Source organism: Canis lupus, chromosome 34, assembly GCF_003254725.2.
Source record: "Canis lupus dingo isolate Sandy chromosome 34, ASM325472v2, whole genome shotgun sequence".
NCBI classification, from domain to species: domain Eukaryota; kingdom Metazoa; phylum Chordata; class Mammalia; order Carnivora; family Canidae; genus Canis; species Canis lupus.
This window is the reverse complement of record NC_064276.1, coordinates 27,337,243-27,352,972: the sequence shown is the minus strand read 5'-3', so window position 1 is coordinate 27,352,972 and position 15,730 is coordinate 27,337,243. Positions and strand designations below refer to the sequence as shown.

General features: G+C 40.5%; 1 long non-coding RNA gene across 1 annotated transcript; it reads right to left on the bottom strand.

Moving 5' to 3' along the window:
- Positions 1-3,704: 3,704 nt before the first annotated feature.
- Positions 3,705-12,963, bottom strand: LOC112646008 (uncharacterized). The gene is made up of 5 exons (XR_004811922.2): positions 12,483-12,963; positions 11,469-12,146; positions 9,361-9,458; positions 8,938-9,080; positions 3,705-3,781 (listed from the first exon to the last, which is right to left on the bottom strand). It is a non-coding gene; the product is annotated as an uncharacterized LOC112646008 (long non-coding RNA).
- Between the last annotated feature and the right edge of the window lie 2,767 nt (positions 12,964-15,730).

The window sequence follows — 15,730 nt, the reverse complement described above, 5'->3', positions numbered from 1 at the left end:
ATGTCCTGCCTTCAGGGAGACAAAGGAGGATCAGTGCTCTTCTTGAATCATCTGTCTTTTAAATAACTTTAATTCAAAATAATTAGTATGCCAAAGGGGTATTTTTTGGGAGTGGGATATTCTGCTCTCCTTCAATTCTAGTTTCTTAAATACTATACAGGATTGGTAAGGAATACACCAAAATTTTAAGAGGGGTTAATGACTTATTTTTTAGTTTTAGTTTTAGTTTTTTGGAAACAATACTCACCTGTCTTGGGCTCCATCGCCTTGGGGCCAATCTGATAAACTGTGATAATGTGGTCAAGGATGCTCAGTGCAGGGCAGTGCAGTGTTGATGCCTATGAAAGACAGTTCTTTACAACAGAGCCCTCCTGAAACCAATGCCTGAAGTGCAAGGCACAGTGAAAGGCCAGCAGTGCAGATACCCTGATGGAAGGGAAGCTTACTTTCTCTGATCACACCAAGTAAGAACAAGGGCTTTAATACTTACTTGGGTGCCAGGCTTTGTGCTAGCATTTATCACAGATGGTCTCATTTAAATATCCAATACTCCTGGGGAGCCTGGACTGGTTAAGGGTCCACCTTTGGCTCAGGTCATGATCTCCAGGTCCTGGGATCCTGAGATGGAGCCCTGTGTCAGGCTTCCTGCTCAATGGGGAGTTTCCCTCTCCCCCCGCCCCCATGCTTTCTCTCTAATAAATAAAATCTTCTAAAAAAATAATAAATCTCCAATACTCCTATGAGTTAGTTATCAGTACTATTCTCATTTTATATATGTAGAAACAGGGATGCCTGGGTGGCTCAGCAGTTTAGCATCAGCCTTCGGCTCAGGGCATGATCCTGGGATCTGGGACAGAGTCCCACATCGGGCTCCCTGTGGGAAGCCTGTTTCTCCCTCTGCCTATGTCTCTGCCTCTCTCTATATCTCTCATGAATAAATAAATGAATCTTTTAAAAAAATATATGAAGAAACGGTCACAGAGTGGTTAAGTAACTTCCAATGACACAATTAACAAGAGACGGAACCAGGATGCAAATGTATACAATGACTCTAGAGTCCATATTGATTATGAAAGTCTCCCACCCATTTAATGGAAGACAGGGAAAAAGAAAATCCATTGTGTACATCTCATCTTAGAGACACCTGAAAAATGTCCTTGGTGGAGAATTAGGCAGCATACTATCCAATGGGAAAATTCTGGATGAGGCCTATAAGGGCTCCAGTACTGGGCCTGGCACTTACTAGCTTTGTAACTTTGGATAAGTCATAACCGCTCCAAGCCTTGACTTCCTCATGTATAAAAGGGAAATAATACGACCTGACCTATAGGTCTTTAAGGATAGCTGTGAAAATCAAAGGAGACAAATCACATGTAATTCCTGTGAAAACTGTCAAGTGCAATACAAGTAAAACTTTTAACTCTCTTTTGGCATAGTCCTTCCAAAATGAAGATAATTAATAAATCATATTTTCCTAGATTCCTGTTGACATGTTAGATAAGTAAAATTTACATTGACTAAAAATATGACCAAAAATTCTTTGTCACTTCCTCAAAAAGAGATGCGGCCTATTTTACCACCTTGTGGAAACTGACCTGTGACTGCTTTGACCAAGAGAGCATGTTGGAAGGGACTCTCCCAGTTTCAGGTCCAGCCTTTAAATGGACTGGCAGCTTCCACTTCGTCCCTCTGGAATCCAGCTGAGTAGCCCACCTGGAGCAGAACAAGGGCCCCGGCCAACAGCCGCACTAAGTTGTCAGTCATGGGAGACAGTTACCCAGGCAGTAGGTCCTCCAGTCCCAGTCAAGCAACCCCAGCTGGGTAACATCATGTGGAGCGAGACTAATTGCTCCCCCCTCCCCCCACCGTGGCAAAACTGTATGCAAATGAATGATTGTTATTGTTTTAAGTGACTGGGTTTTTTGTTTTTTTTTTAAGTGACTGGGTTTTAAGTTTTGAGAACATGTTACATAGCAATAAATATCTTAAGATTAACCCAATAATTTTACTTCTAGAAATTTATCCTCAGGCACTAATCAGGAACGCAGACAAAGGCTTACGTTCCTGAACATTTCTTGCAGAGTAGTTTCAGAGACCTTTAATGTCTAAATTAGTAAAATGATTATGTACCTCATAGTATATCTGTTATGAAAGTCATTTAAATGTTAGCAATATAGGAGAGTAATTATGATACACTTTTAGGCGGAAAAAGTCATATAAAGAACTATGCATATAAAAAGGAATAAATTAATAATGGGGTTTTTTCGGGGCAAAAGAATTATGAGTGATTTTATTCTATCTTCACATTTTTGTGATAATTGCATCATCGAAAAAATAAATTTAAAAAATAAGAAAACTATCAACTTGCAAAATCTATCCATAGATAAAATAAATTTTAAAAAATAAAGTTCCAGGATCTCTGGGTGGCTCAGTGGTTTAGCGCCTGCCTTCAGCCCAGGGCGTGATCCTGGAGTCCCGGGATTGAGTCTTGCATTGAGTCCCACATCAAGTCCCACACCGAGTCCCCCATTGGGTTCCCTGCACGGAGACTGCCTCTCTCTCTGGGTCTCTCTTGAATGAATAAATAAATACAATCTTTATTAAAATAAATAAAGTTCCATTTATTACAGTTTCAAAGTTTTTCATGACCATTTTATTAAGGTATTTGGCAATACTGATGTTGAATCATCTGCTATTTCTCATAATTGACAAGCCAATAGGCAGTTACATTGTAATTTTATAAGTCAGCAGGAAATAGTCCTATTGGCAAAGAGACTATTAGCTGTGGGGTCCTATTAGCTTTGATAATCCATAAACTAGATGTAAAAAATCTTGAATAGTTAAGCAGCTCTAATGATGTGACACGAAAGTAAAATAATGAAGGAAAAGTTTCCCAAAAAATCAGACTAACATCACGAAAAGTCTGTTACCAGCCAGGAGCTTTTTCATGGCCGCGTCACTTGATCCTGTCAACAGCCTTGTGTGGTCAGGTACTAGTCCCATTTTACAGAAGAGGATCCTGGGGCTTGGCCAAAGTTCTCGCAGCTGCAACTGCGCAGTTTGCAGTTGGGAGTCAGTCCCAGAGCGTATGTCCTTCCCATAGCACCACACCACTCCACAAAGGTCAGGGTTCAACAATTTTATGAGATGAAACAAAAATCTACCAAGCATGCAAGGCTGTTTGAAAAAGACTTTCTTTTATTCTAACACAATGAATGAAATATTTATTTGGACTTTTTAAGCCTCTTTAGTGGGATCACTTTCTTCTTGCAGAACTTGAAGCAATCCTAAAACAGTCAAAGGCAATTTTGTGAGAAGCCAAGACTTTTCTTGAGCAATTGAAAGGGGTTTAGGGGGAGGAAGACCAGCTTACAAAGCAGAAGTCCTTACAACACAGCTCCTGTCCTCCTTGTCCTCTCTCCTGTGGAATCTCTTCAAAGCCCTATCTTTAGCATGGCTGAGGCTTTTAGTAAGCTGGAACCTGGCCATGCTTGTTGGTTTTATTCGCTATTCATATTTATTTTATTTAGTTTCCAATAGGCCATATTCATTTTGGGATCCAAGATGTGAGGAATCACTACCACAGAGCCCCACAGGGCATTTGACACGATAAAATGGAGACAAATGTCAACCAAGCCCAGTGCTTTTAGTTTTTTTTGTTTTTTTGTTTTTTTAAGGAGAGAACAAGGGAGCATAGGTAGGTAGGAGACAGAGAGAGAATCTTAGGCAGGCTGGAGCTTGACACGGGGCTTCCTCTCACGATCCTGAGATTAGACCTCACCTGAAATCAAGAGTTGGATGCTTAATTGACTGAGCCACCCAGGCATCCCTGGTTTTCTGTTTTTTAAGGAAGAGTAACTAATAGTAACAACAGCTAAGATTTCTGTGGTATTTATATACATCAGCTCTATACCATGTACTTTATGTGTGAACATTATCCTATTTAATCCTGACAACTCTAAGATGTACACACTAATTTTGATCTTTGTTTTACAGATGAAGATGCACCGGACAGGTGGTGGTCAAGGTATGAATGGTCTGATCTCAGTCCCTGCTTCTAACTGCCGCATAGACTGCATCAGTCAGGGCTGGGGTTTCAGAGAGAACCCTGCTTCCTTTTTCTTCCATCAACTCCAGAAGGAACCCTGAGTATGAGCAATGGGAGAAAGACCATGGCTGGGAGATGGAGAAATGAGAATCCCAGTTGTGCAAGTCCAGGCTGGATGGTGCTTTTCCCATAGCCAGGGCTGCTTGCTTTCCAGTAGCAAAGTGCTAAGTACCTTGAGCCTTCTTCTAAAATGTATTTCTATGGGACACCCGGGTGGCTCAGTGGTTGAGCGTCTGCCTTCGGCTCAGGGCGTGGTCCTGGCTCCAGGGATCAAGTCCTGCATCAGGCTCCCTGCGAGGAGCCTGCTTCTCCCTCTTCCTGTGTCTCTGCCTCTGTGTGTGTGTGTGTGTGTGTGTGTGTGTGTGTATGTGTGTGGCTCTCAGGAATAAATAAAATCTAAATAAAAGAAAAATAAAATGTATTTCTATTCATTCACCTTTCCCCTCTATCTAGGAGATAAGGGAGTCCATAATGATAGACAAAATATAACATGAAGCAAGAAAAATGAGTGGACCTCTAAATATTCAATGGCCAATATAAAATCATGACCAGTAATTGTCACAGATCACAGTGTTCATTAGATTAAAAATAACCAGCAACTCAAGGCCAGCACAACTATTGCCAATATTAAGCTCAGAAAAATATCTTCTCCTGAAAGCAAAGTGGCACAGTGCAATGTGATGAGCAGCGTCCTCACATCTGCAAAGGATTGTATATTACGCAGCAGAACAGTGTGGTTGAGCACACAGATTCTAGAAGCAGACTACTTGGGTTCTACCACTTTCCAGCTGGGTAACATTGGGCAAGTTTTCTGTCTGTGCCTCAGTTTCTTCATTTAGAAATGTAGACTGGGAAAAACATGGAGGATTAAATGAGATCACGGACTCAAAGCCTTTAAAGCAGTGCCCAGCAGGTAACGTGCCTGTGTGCGCTAATGCTACCATCAGCCTGGTTTGAAACACAGCAGATACTTCCCACCTCCGCACCCCTGTACCCACTGCTTCCTCTGCCTGGCACACTTTTCCCACCATCACACGTGTGGCTCACTCCAATCCTTCTTCAAGCTTTTGCCTTCATATCACTTTCTCAGTGAGTTTCCAAACAACCATATTTAAAATAAACTGAGCTGCTTTCCCTACTTGTCTCCGCAAACTAGCAGCCTAGATCTGCTCTAATTCATTTTTCTCCTTCTCATGCTCAAATAACCAATCACATTATTTCCTTTCTATTTTGTCTATTTTCCTCCCCTAAATGAAGGCAGGTTTCTGTTCAATGCACTGCTCTATTCCCAAGACCTAGAATAGAGCATGACATGTAAACTCCCAATAAACATGTGTTGAACGAATCAATGAACAAATTTAAAACTGTATAGTCAATTATAAGGGTCCCTTTGAAACACCCTACAAGGGTAAATCAGCCAAAAAGTGAACCTGTAAGCTGTCTGGACTTTTCAATGATCTGGTAATAATTTGAGAAAGACTTCAAAAGTCTTATGAAATTTTTTGGTAACAACGGTAATAGCACTGAGATTTTAGGTGACATGTCCTATTTTATATGCTTAGATGAGTTCAGAATTAGCGATTAAGAGTCACTTTCAGCAGGGGCACAGCTAGATGCAATAGTCAAACTGCAGAGTAAAAATTAAGCATTATTACTGGAATCACATCATCACTCTTCGGTCCTTAATGGAGCCAGTCAAAATAAATCATAGATTTTGTTATCCAGTTCTCTCCTGACAGCAAAGCAAGGACAGGAAAGCCAGTTATTAATGAGAGCATCTTATTTTATGCATCAAAGGATTTCAAAATTCTATGCTTCCTAACACAAAAGCAAGTGTCAAATGTGCAGAACTTGGGGAGAGACACCAGGACACGTAATGCTCTTGCTTAGGACTAACAGTTACGTGCCTACACAGGCCTCCGTGGTGAGCAACCATCTTTGCAATCAGTAAAAGGCAATCTAGCAGAACGGAAAACATGCCACAAAGAAAATAACAGAAGTGAACAGATCAACGAGCTGAGTCAAGGTCCAGGTGGAGCTGGGAAACTCTCCTAGTCCCAAAGGCAGACTGACCCCTCGTCATCCACTTGCGGTGATCCACCAAACTCAAAGCAGTTGCCATTTCTGTATGCCACTTTTTAGCCAAACGAAAAGGTTTGGGGAGGTTTTGGCTTTCCCATGGCTAAAGTATGAGAGTTAAGAGTATCTCCATGATAAACGAGATTTCCTTTTAAAGTATTCAGAAAAAGAAAGTTGAACTAAGGCTGCATTCTGAGCATTCTGAGGTTGTCCTTATCTTCATTCATGTAATTATGGCCTGAGCACAGACCACACCAAGGTTCCTGACATGAGAGAGAACTGTGTGACTTGATGGCTGTGAACAAGCCTATGCTTCAAAGCCTATAAAGCCATCGCATGCCCGTAGCTCACACCAGCCCAACCTGTTCCCACTTGGGCCTCAACTAGATCTAGTGTTCTGATCTTTAATTAAATTCAACCTCCTCTTACTCTATTCTTTTTTTCCCCCCAAGTGTGATTCTTTTCTCACAGCTAAGCTGTAGGTTCCTTAAGGAACAGGACTACATTTTACAATTCTCTTGCACCCAAAAAACTGGGCACTACTGAATTAACATATAACATTGTGTAAGTTTAAGTTATACAACATGTTGATTTGATGCACCTATATACTGTGATTACTACAGTAGCATTAGTTAACACCTCCATCACTTTTATCTTTTTTTAAAAAAAATATTCAGTTTCATTGACTTTCTCTATTGTTTTTCTAGTCTCTATTTATTTCCCTCTGTTGTTATTTCCTCCCTTTTGCTAACTTTGGGCTTTGGTTTGTTCTTTTTGTAGTTGCTTGAGGTATAATATTAGATAAATATTTTTCCTTAATGTAGGTCTTTATTGTGATAAACTTCCCTCTTAGAAATGCTTTTACCACATCCCCTAGGTTTTGGTTTATTTCCATTTTTGTTTGTTTGATGATTTCTTTTTTATTTTGCTTCTGATTTCTTTCATCCATTGGTTGTCCACAGACATGTTAATTTCCACATATCTGTTAATTTTCCATATTTCCTCCTGTTGTTATTGATTTCTAGTTTCATACCACTGTAGTCAGGAAAGATACTTAAGATTTCAATATTCTTAAGTTTGCTAAGATTTGCTTAGTGACTTATCATATTATCTATCCTGGAGAATGTTTCATGTGCACTTGACAAGAATGTATATCGTGCTTCTGTTGGGTGAAACATTCTGTATATGTCTGTTGGATCCGTTTGGTTTAAAGTATAGTTCAAGTTCAGTTTCCTTACTGATTTTCTCTCTGTATCCATTGTTGGAGGTGGCAAACTGAAGTCCCCTACTATTATTATATCATTGTCTATTTCTCTCTTCAGATCTGTATTTGCTTAATATATTTAGGTGCTCCAATGATGAGGGCACACAGAATTGTGATATGTTGATGAACTGACTGACCCCTTTATAATTATATAATGGCCTTTTGTTTCTTGTTACCATTTTTGGCCTAAAGTCTATTTTGTCTGATGTAAGTACAGCTGTTCCTGTTCTTTTTTGGTTTCCACCTTCATTAAATAGCTTTTTCTATCTCTTCACTTTAAGCCTATGTGTGTCCTTAAAGCTGATGTCTCTTATAGGCAGCATATAGTTGGGTCTTGTCTTTTTATCCACTCAGCCTCTCTCTGTCTTTTGATTGATGAATTCAATTCATTTACATTTAGAGTAATTATTGGTAGGTAAGAACTTACTAATGCCATCTTGTTTATTGCTTTTTGGTTGTTTTATAGTTCCATTGTTCTTTTTTTCCTTTTTTTCTCCTACCTCTGTGCATTATTTTTCTATGGTAGTATGCTGATTCCCCTCTTTTTATCTTTTGTGAATCAACTATAGGTTTTTGCTTTGTGGTTACCATGAGGCTTACATAAAATATCTTGTAACTACAACAGTCCATTTTAAGCTGATAGCAACTTAACTTCAATTGCATACAAAAAGTCGACCCCTTTACCCCTCCCCTTTTGTTTTGATGTTATAATTTACCTTTTTTTTTAAATATTTTATTTATTTATTCATGAGAGACAGAGAGGCAGAGACCTAGGCAGAGGGAGAAGCAGGCTCTCTGTGGGGAGCCTGATGCAGAATGCCATCCCAGGACCCCGGGATCAGGACCTGAGCCAAAGGCAGAGACTCAACCACTGAGCCATTCAGGTGCCCCTATAATTTACCTTTTTATATTGTCTTCACTAACAAATTACAGTAGTCATAGTTATTTTTAGTTCCCTTGTCCTTTGATCTTACACTAAAGTGGTTAATACAACCACCATTCTACAGTATTAAGAGTAATCTGAATTTGACTATATACTTAGCTTTACCAGTATGTTGTCTACCTACAACTTACTAATTAGCATCCTTTTGCTTCAGCTGGAAGAACTTTCAGCAGTTCTTGTAAGGCAGGTCTAGTGGTGATGAACTCCTTCAGCTTTTGTTTGTCTGTTAAAGTCTCTATAGCTTCTTCTTTTCTGAAGGGTAACTTTGCCAGATACAGTATTCTTGATGGTCAGGTTTTCTTCTTTCAGCACTTTGAATATATTATCCCACTCATTCCTGGCCTATAAGGTTTATGTTGAGAAATACACTCATGGTGGGGGACGAGACATGCAGAGCACTGGGGGTGCCTATGGACCAAATGACGGGATTCACTATCATCCACATCCCTTTAATGCCCTTCAAGAGTTCAATTTGCTGTCCTCTCAGCTTTTTCTTGTTTCCTCCCCCCCCCCCTCCCCCTGGTCATGGAGTTCATGACTCACCAGTCTGGATAGGGTGAGAGAGAAATGAGCCTCTTTGGCAGGGTCCCACACCGCTGGGGAAACCGGATGCTCACTCACAACACTCCTTTTCTTCCAAAGGAAAGATCACAGGCCAAGAAGATCTTGGCCTTAAGCTGTGTTGCCTTGGGTTAAGAGTGATACAGGTAAAGCCAAACCGTTTCTCTTACCCCTGCCAATGCATCCAAACGCATACATAGATTTTTTTTTAATTTTTTTTTTTGTTTCAGTGGCATATTAGAACTTTTCCACTGGAAACTTGGTTCTTTTGGTTCTTTTGTTTGTGGGTGATTGTCAAAGACAGTGTTTTCCAGGGGCTTCTGGACTGCAGCCAGAGGGACTAGAACCAGTTCACAGGCCACTGCAGAGTCCACAGCTGGGATCAACATCCATATGGCCTATTACCTGTGCATGGATGGGCAAGACTCTTCCCAGATCCTGTGGCATACTGTACTGGATCCCAAAGCTCCTAGAAAGGCACTCTGATGGAGGCTAAATTGTTACTGGGAAAGAGACACAAATAAGGGGCATCTTATTCAGTCATAAAGCTGACATCACTCCCCAAACAGAGCAGCCCCTCTCAGCAAGCTGAGCAAATTCAAGAACAGAAAACTTTAGACATCCCAGCTTTCTTTACCACAAAACCCTTGGATCCATCAACCACCTAACTCCTAACCTCTAGCTCTATTTCTTCAACTTTCAGCTTCCTCTCTGTCCAGCTTTGCTTCTAAACTTTGAACTTTGTCCTGTTTTCTATCCTATGCTTGCTCTTTGGATTTGAAATGGACTTGGTCTCTCTGATTTGATCCCCTCCTTATTCCCTGGCTCCATTCATCCTGCAGGATGTCAAGCCCAGGCTTCCAGGACCCAACATGTCATTTTCCACTGCTATTAAGCTCATCTAGAGTTCCCCTTGGGGACAGCTGGCAACAACAGACAATGGTTGGACATGCTACAATTATCATAAACACAGTCAGGTGGGGAAGGTACAATTCTGCTTGCTGCTTGCTACTCCTACCACCAGCATCAGCAGCACCTTTCCACATCCTGGATGAGTGAGAAGGAACAGTATGGCTGAGCTCACCACCATCAGGGGCAACAAGGCATGTCCCCTATGTGTCTTACTCATAATTGCTTTTTCAGCACATACCAGTGTCTAACATGTTAGTAGGTTCTTGATAAATTTGTGGAAATAATTAATCAGGAAAAGAGTGATACTGTCTTTGATCTCCATCACATTGTCCTTTAAAATAATTTAATAAACATGTACATTCCAATCAGGATGTGGGCCCTGCAAATATACATATAGATCAAATGAGTTACATGTAGTCCTTCCCCTTGGGAAGTTTACAGGCTCCCTTTAAGCACAAAGCCAGATACATTTTAGTTACTGTGTGAAGAATTTCACTAGAGGTGTATGATAAAGTACTATGGGCACACAGATGGCACTGTACGGTACAGTATGTATGTATATGTTTGTATAGTATTTTATTCTATTCAAATGGGAGCCTGCAGGGAAAAAAAAGTGACATTTGAGTTGGGCCTTGAAATATGAAGCAGTGTTTCAAAGAAACTTATAATGATGGGGATGAAAGTGACCACGTTAGGATAGCCCCAGCCTGACAGCAGAGTGAGGTTCGGGGATGCTAGCATCCCTCTGGCCGACAGAGCTAATTGCTGACAGCAGTCTCTATCACAGAGAGTCCAGGACACACTTGAGATGTTCTAGGAGAACTGTGGGGAGCACAAGGTTTATGACAACTGCAACTCCCCCCCAACCCCCCCAAGGCTGACTAATGATCCATGCAGCTCATTCTGGAAAATGACTCAGGACACTGATCAGTTCTAAGGCTCTCTCAGTGGTTTCTGAGATACTCTAAACAGGCCATGGGGATCTAAGTCAGATGAGGACAAGTCTGGTTCCTCAGAGAGGGCCTGGAACCAACTGAGCCTCCAGAACACGGCTAGCTCCATGTGTTCACTTCAGAAAAAGGATCTCCTGTAGTAATTCCTCAGCTCTTGAGACCACCAGAAAATAGCTTCCCTGGAGACCCAAGTTGGTCTGTACATATTGATGTAGACATAAACTAGGGGATACCCTCTTACCTGTAGCACTTATACAATAGATAGGATATAGGCTGCGACCCAGATACTGATGCCGATATGGGAAGAAAAAGTCCACGACCAGTAAGAATGTGATGGGGGTATATTAAAGCCAGAAGCTTCTCTCGTTTGACTAGTTAGAAAATAGCAAGTCCACCGAGCAAGAAGCTAGTTATACGTAATTAAAGAGGAAGTGAGACCCCAAGCAGCAATGAATACAGGTGACCTGGAGGCCCTAGGAAAGCACCCAGGCTATGAATCAGGATTATTTGTATCTCTCCTCAACCTTCATCAGGGCTCTAGAGGCAGCACAGTTACTTGCCGTTTGCCTATGGATAAATCATGTTTCTGTTAATAAGTATTGTCTACTTAAAAAGATAAAAATCTTTAAAAAGGTGGGAGGCGCCTACCTGACTCGGTCAGTGGGGTGTGCAACTCTCCATCTTGGGGCTGTGAGTGGAGCCCCACGTTGAGTGTAGAGGTTACTCAAAAAAATAAAATCTTTAAAATACATAAATAAATATTATCAATAGTATTATCATAACTGAGGAAAGATTCCACTTGCAAAGGAGAAACAAGCCTCATTTAAATTATCTTTATTATGAACTAGAATTAATGAGTAACAACAGCCTCTTTAAAAGTACCTAAGTTTCAGTTTTCAAGACAATTTCCCATTCATCATTGTATATGATGCTCATTAGCCCTGGTAAGGAGGTGGGGCGGGTAAGACACTAACAGGCTACCTGGACTTGCCACTGTTTCACAATCAAGAGTCAAGCCCAAGAATTCCCAATTCTGTGGTTTCTTAACCTTCGCTGTGTGGCCACCGAGAAAACCACTGTGATCCATTCATTTTATTTAGCCATTTCCTGATTTCATCTGTCAGGTGCTTTCCATGTGAGTTTCTTTGGTGACAAATCCCTAGGCTTAGCATTCCAAAGCACCTAACTTCCTAATATCTACTATATACTTTATGAAAATGTTTCGTGGTAGTGTTTGAAACAAATAATACTCATCTTTCTTCTGTGTGTTCCCTTTTGTATGTGGTAAGAAGAATGTAAAACAAACGATCTTCATCTCAGGCTTGTCTGAAATCACAATTTGGATAAGTGTACATTAAGGTTAGGTAAGACATGCTTGTTAGGGAGTTTTGAGGAATAATGCATCACAATTCAGACTTTTAAAAAATTCCATATATTGTCTTATTTTAAAATCTGAATTCAGGAATTAGGAAGGATGCCAGTGAAGTCTTTAACTGTTTACCATTGTATGGAAAGTGCCCAGTGCCCAACGCTGAGTAAGCAAGGCTCTCGGTGCATGCCCAATTGTCTCCAATGTTTTTTTGGCTGGTCCCACCCACTGCACCTGACTCACCAGCATGTTCAGCATCATCTCCAAGACAGGATATGTGCCCCCTTACCCACCTGGTGTTCCATTTGCAGCTCTGTCTTGTCCAAGTTCCAGCTCTGGTCTCTGTAATCAATTAGCATTATGCTGAAAAGAAGCATTGGCCCACATGTTGGAAGCGTAATAAATTTACACCAAAATCACAGAGGGAAAAACGGAAACCCCAGCAAAACAGCTTAATGAAACTTGGCACAGCAAGCATCAAATAAAAATGTCCTGCTCCTCTTTTTAAATCTGTTTTCCAGGGACCTTGCTGCTGCTATTATTTGGAGGGCAGCAATAGCAAGGCAAAGAAGAGCAGAGGAATGGAATAGGGAAGGAAAGAAAGAAGTTAGCTGGCCAAGGAGGTTCTAGTCTCGCTCCATTAGTCTTGCTCAAAACTACTAAGTCTCATCTGTCACTTAGTTTACTACATTAGTCTTTTAGGAATATTTAACAGTTGAACCCAAAGAAAACTCAAAAGGTTTGATATATTAATAGAATTTAAGAGACTGTGACACCTAAATAAAGAAACTTGGAGGTAGGAAGATCCTTGTAAGACCTCTTATACCATGACACTCTTTTTAGACTTAAAAACAAAGCTCAAACTTGATTAAAAGTTTTCAATAAAAGTTTTTGCAACACTCATGCTATTTATATATCTCTTTATTACATTTTTAAAAAGCAAACTCTGCCCTCAATGTGGTACTCGAACTCATGACCCCAGGATCAAGAGTGATATGCTCTACTGAGCCAGCCAGGCACCCCTTATAACACTCATCCTAAATGAAAATCACAAGACTCCACCTGTCATGTTCTGACTATACCACAGTCCAGTCGTCTTTGGGAATCCATGAGCTTTCCTCTGATGCCAGACAGCACAGATTCCAATGTCGGTTCTGCCGACATAGCTGAACAACTTGGGGTAAAGTACTGAGCCCTTTTTCACCACTTACTAGCAGTATAATCTCGAATAAGTGAGTGTGATTTAACCTTCTTTCACCTCAGTTTCCTCATCTGAATGAAGACAATATTACCCACCTCAAAGTTTTTGAAAGGTTTACATGAATTAATGTACATAAGGAACCTAGAATGATGTCTGACATGCAGTAAAAGCTGTTTGCCATTATAATTTCCTCTTAAGAACAGACATCTTCTAGGCCTGTTATCTCAACTAGTGTTGGTTATGCAAATACCAACCATAAGCCCCAGGAAGTACAGAAAATGAGAAAACAAATACAAAGCCATGCTGAATCACACAAATTCCACATTCCATCTGCTAGCTTCAACCAGTGAGCTGCGGTTTCGCTTTCTCTCCTTTCCTTTGATCACCCTTTCGATCTAGAGATACAAGAAAGGTGATGAACTTAAAAGGCAAACAACAAGAAGTAGGAATCGGGAAATAAGCTGGTGGGCTTCAGACTGGACAGTCCACCCGTTAGCATGCAATGCCTCACCTGCCCCAGTGCTGCTCTGACGCAGTTCCATCTCTGTCCTGCCTACTTCCTGGCTACAGACACATGGAGGAATGGAGAGAAGTCTATGCTAGGATTGGCAAACTTTTAGAGCCATAAGATGTAGGAAAAAGGGCATGAATCAGCAAATCGGGACCTCTTATCTGTGGCTTGTCACACACCTCTTTGAGTGTCCCAGGGTAAGTTACCTGAATTCTGTTCTATTTCATCTACAGAATCAGAACACCTATGCTATGTACCTCATAAAATGTGGAATTAAGTTGAAATAAGGCATGTAAAAGCATTTTGAGAAATACAAAGTACTATAAAAAGTTTCATTAGTGACAGGATTTGCATTAATATAGCTTTTTCCCTACTGTTAACAGATGTTATACACAAAAAAGGTTCTATTATCAAATTAACTTAGCAGATGATGGGTTAAGAAAATTTTCCAGATTTCTCTACTTAGGATAGTGACCCCCCAACCCTGTTAGATCCAATGTGCCTTTGTTGTAAACAAATTATCTCCATAGCATCTCCCTTCCTACCCTGAAACAAAATTCACAGACACAGCCTATATAAACAATTTCCAAAAGGACCACCACCAGCAAAATACTTATTGTAATACACAAATGCTTGGGAATAACTAAACCAAAAGACATAAGTAGTCAGACACTTATATGAAGAATCATGGTGAATATGACAGCTCAAACAAGGCTACAAAGTTCCGCTATATCAGTGACTTAAATACAACCAGTGGGGTTTGCTCAAGTGTGCTTTTCTGAAATAGTAAATAATTCTTGGCAAAGCTCCAAACAAAATACAATGTTCCCTTGATTTGCATGGTCACTGTACTAAGACAATCAGTGTCCATTATAAAATCACAACTACTTTGTATTCATGTGTAAAACAGAGTTGGGTCCTAAGCTTAATTATCAACAGATCTTTCAGCTATATGACCATAATGACAAGGGTAAGTCCTTGAGGACCAGAGATAACTCTTGCTTTATGTGGGACTCTCGGTGCACTATAAGCTAGCTAGTGTCCATAACCTCTAGGCCAATCAGTATGACAATAAAACACTCCCATAAGTTTATAATTTAGAAAACATTCCCTAGGGGACAGTACCACTCCACTGAGAATCACTGATATAAGGCTTTGTTCAAAGAGTCTTTAACATGACAATGTGACTTAGAAGAGGAAAACATTAGAACACTTTACAACAGAACACTTTTCTCTCCCAAGTAGCTTCTAAGAAGACTATCGTTTCACTAATCACACTTTGGGAAATACTGATATTATTATTTTTTAAAAATTTAATTTTAAAAAAGCATATTAAGTAACCCACCACAAGTGAACAGCAATAAGAAGGTTCTGGAGATATGTTTTCCTGGGAAGTCTGATGCTTGGCTATGATTTGGGAAACAAAGACAGAAGGAGACACAAAATTAAATGTCCTTATAACATGCACGCCATTGACAAATACTTGAGGCAGGCAGTGTAACCTTCCTCCAGGAAGCTTAGTATTATTGCCTTGCTGGAAGGAAAAAACATTGGTTTGACTATAACAAGGCCTCCGGTATCCTAAGAGTCTTCTTTAGCATATGAAGAACATTTTGACACTTCCCTTATCTTTACTCCTCCCCCCAGCCCCAAAGTATATAATCGGTTGCCCCTCACAATTCCAGAGCAGTAGGGAGCAGCAGGCAGCAGCAGCAGTTCTTTCTGCCCACAGGTCCTGTCTCTGTGGCTTTAATACAACTACCATTTTGCTGAAGCAGGTCTCAAGAATTTTTTTGGCCATTGGCTCCGGACCCCAAAGAACCTCATAT